We start from the raw sequence: 5,962 nt of genomic DNA, 5'->3' as shown, positions 1-5,962 counted from the left end.
TGAGTGAAAATCCATGCCTTTGAGGAAACCGGAAGTGATGTGAGAGGTCAAAGGAGCTGGCTGAGAGGTTTGTGGCATTTGCCAGAGCAGCCAATCCTATACACTCAGCTTCTGTAAATGCCGAATCAATCAACCTCAAGTCAAAACTAGCTAGGCCCGCACTAGTTGCATTTGTATTCAACATTTACACACTTTCTCTTAATGTTAGTCCTACACAGGACAGTGCACCATTTCCACAGCATTTATGTTGCTTTAGGTACTATCTGCGATCAACAGGTAATAATAAAGCACAGGAGGATGTCTGTGGGTTCTTTGCAAACTCAAGGCCATTAGATAGGAGAGACTCTGAGCATGGATTTTGGTATCTACCAATCCCTATGGTTGCTGAGAAATCATGCACTCTTGGAGCTGGTGTGTCTGCATTCTGAGGCTGCTTCTGCCACTAGCTGATAATGTGACCTCAGGCAAATGACTTCGGTGTTTCTAAAGCATTGCTGGTGAGAAGTGTGTGTGCTGGAAACTGAACTCAGAGCCTTGAGCATGCTAAACATGTGCTCTACCACTGAGCTACAGCCCCAGTCCCATTTCACAAATCTTTAAAATCGCAATAATAGTACCTGACTCCTTCCCAGTTATCGTGCCATCAATTTTGGTGACTGATATTGTGTAAATGTGAATAAATACCAATCACTACACTTGTTGAGATGAGATCTTTTTGCTGGGCTGGCCCCAAACTTCAACCCATATAATCTCCAACTCCCAGGTAGCTGAGTTTATAGTCATATACCACCATGACTGACAAGACAATTTATTTTATGAATAAAATAATTTTGAAGTAAGGATGGTAAAGTTTAGGTTCTTTGTAATTTTTTTTCTAGTCCTGGGGCTTGAACTCAGGGTGTGGGCACTGTCCCTGAGGTTTTTTTGCTCAAGGCTAGCACTCTACTACTTGAGCCACAGGTCTGATTCCCTTGTTGTTGTTTAATTGGAGATAAGAGTCTCATGAACTTTCCTGCCCATGCTGGCTTTGAACTGCAATCCTCAGATCTTTCTCCTGAGTAGCTAGGATTATAGGCCTATTGGCTACTGGTGCCCAGCCTAATTTTTACCTTTTATTCGGAAGCACTAAGAACTCTGTAACAAAAACTTGCTACGCCTCTAAAAAAGAGAGAATTGGGGGCAGGGGGATAATTTGTTATATAATTTATGAACTGTGGAAATTATTTATTGAAATTTTTATATTATTCCTTCAAGTCTGGAGTCATCTGGAGGTGAACTGTGGAGTGTTGAGGGGCTGGATTGATATAGTAGGTATGTGATTTCTCCAGTGTTCTTTCCCATGGGAACTTTACTCCTTTGGCAGCTCTGGTGAGGCCGTCAATCATCGGAAAGTAAGTGACTACATGACTCAGGCTGGCAGATCAAAATAGTCATCTCCTTTGACACTATGATTGGTATAAGGATGGCTGTATTTTATAATAAGGCCAATAATAACATTCACGAAAGTTTCTGCTGATATCTAACTCTGCTGATACACCATCCCCAACTTATGATACCATCACAAAGAGGAATCATAGCCCGGTGTATATGAATTGGGGATGGAGAAGGTAAGGAATACAGCATCTAGTTTCTAAGTAAGGCTGCTGGAGAATATTCATGATAGGTAGAACTTGAATTGGGCCTTAGAGGGAGCATGGGACCTTGCTGGCACACAGCAGCAGATTCAAGCAGATCCTTAGAAAGAGTCCATGAGTCCTCCTAAGTTAATCTGCAGGAGACACCCAAAATAGCCACAAATGAGAAACAAGTGGGTGTGTGAGAATTATTCATTGCTGCAACCTGATTTTCCTGTATGGGTTTATCTTGATTTACTGTTTACCACTGGGTTGTGAGCAGATTAATGAATCAGCTTATTTTAGCCCTCTTCCAAAGAGAACTGTAATAACCAGGGGAAAATGATGGGGAAAAAAATCAAGGACTATAATGGAAATGGGTGCAGTCTACTCGGCGGCATGTGGATTTGAGTCAACATTTTGTTATGGAAATATTGTCATTTGGCCAACAACCAGGAACACAATTTATTGGAATACCTTGGCCCCAAAGTACTTATCAGTTTCTGAAAAGCAAAGATACTTTCTCTTCATTTGTATTGAAAGCAGTGTTTTGGAACTACTATGGTTTGAAGGTGTATCACAAAGGTCATATGCTAGAAATTTCATCCTCAGTGTAACAGAATTGGGAGGTAGGGCCTGAGGGGAGGGATTTAGGTCAAGAGGGAAGAGTAATAATGTGATTATAGCTGACATAGTTGTTATAAAATTAAGTTTGGTCTCCTTTTGCTTTCTCTTGTTCTCTTTCTCCCAATTGTGAGAAAAAGCAATCTATTTTGTCAGGTTAGAATATCTCTTTGTTGTAACAAGTCAGCATTCTGTACTGATATTTTCTAATAGTGGTATTTCTTGGAATTATTTGCTTCTTGACATCACTTGTAACTATCATGTGTTGTTTGTAACCAACCAGCCATGTCAGAGGCGTGAATCTTAATCAATAGAGTTAAGGAATAGACCACCACCCCCCACCTCCAGTGGGAACTTTCCAAAGATTTTACCAACCTTCTCCATCTGTAGCCATCAGCTCGCCTCATTCCCACCTACCTCTGACAAGAAGAATGTGCATTTTGCTTCCCAAAGAACAGTCTCCCCCACTCCAGTAGAGATCTTTCAGTGATGGTTACAGTGCTAACTTCTGTGTATTACCTCATCATCCCATCACCACCCTGGTAACCAATTATAAAGAAAAAGCTAGCCTGTTTCCTTAACAAGAAGGGACAATGTCACCCGCTGGGTTGGAATAAAGACTAAACAAACTGACCAGTTGCTTGTGTAGCCCTGGAGAGAGTGGTAGCAGTACACCCTTCTGTGTGGAAGTAAAATGCCTTGACAAAATCTCCTATATCTCTTGTGTCTATTCATTGTCTGACACTGAAGGGTCATGTGTTTCCAACACTCTCTCCCTGGTGTGATGTCTCTTGTCATGTTCTGATGCAGCAAGAAACCTCTCATTAGATGTGTCTTAAAGGGAACATGGGTCCAAATCCACGCTTTCTTTAAAGGGATGTTCAAACATTTGTGTCACAATAACCTAAAATTAATAAGTAAATCAATTGAAAAATCTCTGAGCCCAGTTGATAGGAGAGCGCAACAGCAAGCATGACCAGAAATACCCAGTGTCAGCTCAGAAAGGAGCAATCATCCTAAAGTAAATTTGAGCCACATTTCAAACTATTTTTCACCATAAATACTCATGATGTCACAGCACGCATTGCAACACTCATGTCTGAGTCATCTGTTCTCTTCCTATCTTTCCTTTGCTTTTTTTTTTGTTATTTGGAATTATAATTATCTGTTTAATAAAACTATTAGATGTATCTAATATAATATATACATCTAATGTAACTATGCCATCTAATAATTTAAAGAACAGAGCTGAGATAGGAGATGTCTATGCAGAGCTGAAACTAAACCGCCCCCCCACATACTACATTCTATCCCCCTTTTCTAATTATCTCACCTGATGGCATATAGAAATTATTTTACTATGAGACCATAAAAATATCAATTCTACTGCCACCAATAAGGGATAAATAATTGTTTTCATGACATTAAGTTATTTGTAAAAAACTGTCACAATCTTAAAATCACGATTCCAGAAACAGTGTAGCCATACCTAGAACAGATAAGAAGGTCCAAGGACCTCACAGACTTCACTATACCAAACAAATGGAAAGCAGATTGATTTTAGAAAAATCCCATACCTTTTCCCTCTGTGTATGCTTAGATTTCTTACACACATAATAAAAACATTCATTTCAAGAATAAACTCCTTAGAAAAAGTCCAACAATTGATAGTCAACTCCTAAGTTTTATGCACATTTTTTCCACTTCAATCAATGTCTTATATCTATCAATTTTGAACACATTCAAGCAGGAAAGTCTTATTAATGTGAGCACATGAGTCTGTTAAGTGTTTCCAGCTCTGCAAGGTTACATATATCCCATGTTGCTTTTGGTTTTCCATCTCTTCTTTGCTTCAAACCCCCGTGCCAGCTTCTTCTTTCGAGCAGCCTGTGAATTTTCAGCTTCCTTTTTGGCTTCTACAAACTTGAGGCAGGCAATTGCTTTGGCAATTTTTACACCAAGCTCCCGCGTAGCTAGCTAGTTGCTGAGGTCCTCAGCCTTCTCAACATCCCACTCCTCCACAGCCTGGCCTATTCTCTTTTCGAGACCTGACTTTTCAACCTTTTTCTTTTTCACAGGAGGTTCATATCTATCATTGGCTCCGAAATACTGAGTAAGCTCCTCCCATTGGGCTTCATTTGAGGACTGTTCACGATGAGATTCTCTTTCATTCTTCAACTTATCTTTTCTGGAGAGCTTTCTTTCTCTCCCTCTGAATCTTGAGGCTGAAGTTTTCTGTTCAGACTGTTTTTTGTGCAATTTTTGAAATTTATTCCACATATTTATGGGAATTCCAGAAGGGCACTCTTCATATGCATTTGCCTGGACCCCGGGCTCAGTTTCTGGCCCATCTTCCGGGAACTCTGAGGCAACTGGTTTCCTACTGGTCCCATCCTCCTTAACTGCTTGTACGTTAAACTTGGGAGTTCTAAGGTATGGCTTCATCTTCGGAATTGGATTCAATATCACTTTCATTTAGGCCAGAAGGCAGTAGCTCACTCCACATCCTTTCTTCAACCGGGAATCGGCTGCCCAGCCTCCATTTTAGGACCTTTCCTTTGCTTTAGTAAAAGACCTTCTTGGTCTCTATCTTGATGTGCCTTAAGATTTTGTTTTGCACCACGATACAAATAAAAACTAGCATCCCAGAGCCAGGCAGAGCCCTCCTCCCTTTTGGAGACCAACCCCTACAGCTGATAGTTATAATTGTTGATAGTTAACAAAGGTCTGGATGTATTCCTAGATGTATTCCACAGGGTGGAATTCTCACCCAGTCACCAAGGTTGTCACTTGGACAGAAGGAATGGATGTCTCTGTCCAATCTTACCTCTATTCAGCACCTATCAAACACCTGTGAATAATATGGAAACAAAGTTTTTGGGGTTTTTTTCAAAATACTGAGGCCTTTGGAATTCAATCTGTAGGCAACAGAGATACAGAATTTTATCTTATGGAATCAGCTCATGAGTGAACAGTGATCATGAAGTGAGGAGATCAGGTCTAGCCAGCGCCATCTTGGCCACATGGTGGATGGTAGGGTCTGGCATCTTGTCTTCTTGGAGGGTAAAGGTGAAGTCCCCACCTCCCAGGTGATGGGCATGCCTGAATCCCTGGAGGCAGGGGTGTGGACTTGGCTGATAGGTTACTAGACCTGACAATTCAATGCCTGGGACTCAAGTTTCCTGTGACCTGGCCCGCTGGCCCTCACACTATTTAGGCCCAGCTTTTTCATGTCCAGTCTCCAGTCTCCTGGCTCATCTCCTGTCACCATGGCACCCCAATTCAGCTCTTCATTGGAGATGAATTGGTTTGTTGGTATTGTTTCTGTTCTTTCTTTCCTCTCCAGCCTTCATGGCTCAGTTTCCTAACAGTGTTAACTGTACTCTCTGGCTTTGGACAGGAGTCCACCATGCAGTTGCCTGCCTTTTAACAAAGACTCCTGATTCAATCTTTCAAAATGTGGCTTCTCCATTTTCTTGTCATACAACTATCAGATATTTTCCAATTTTTATTAATTCATCCAATCTTCATAATAAACCTACTAAATGGGCTCTGTTATTATTGCCACTTAACAGGAGACTGAGACATGGTGGTTACTCAACTTATACAGCTCCAGTTTTTAGATTACAATTTAATAAGAAATATATTTGGCTTTGTTTCCAGTTTCTGGCACTGAGTATCCAAAACCCTTGGTATTTCCTGAATAGTAGAATGCTTTTTGTTAT

The 5,962-nt window shown here is 40.8% G+C and overlaps 1 pseudogene; it reads right to left on the bottom strand.

Annotated features, from left to right (window-relative positions):
- Window positions 1-3,939: 3,939 nt before the first annotated feature.
- Window positions 3,940-4,743, bottom strand: LOC125339460 (annotated as a pseudogene).
- Window positions 4,744-5,962: the final 1,219 nt, after the last annotated feature.

Source organism: Perognathus longimembris, chromosome 21 (genome assembly GCF_023159225.1).
Source record: "Perognathus longimembris pacificus isolate PPM17 chromosome 21, ASM2315922v1, whole genome shotgun sequence".
Lineage (NCBI taxonomy): Eukaryota > Metazoa > Chordata > Mammalia > Rodentia > Heteromyidae > Perognathus > Perognathus longimembris.
This window is presented reverse-complemented; position numbering and strand designations above follow the sequence as displayed.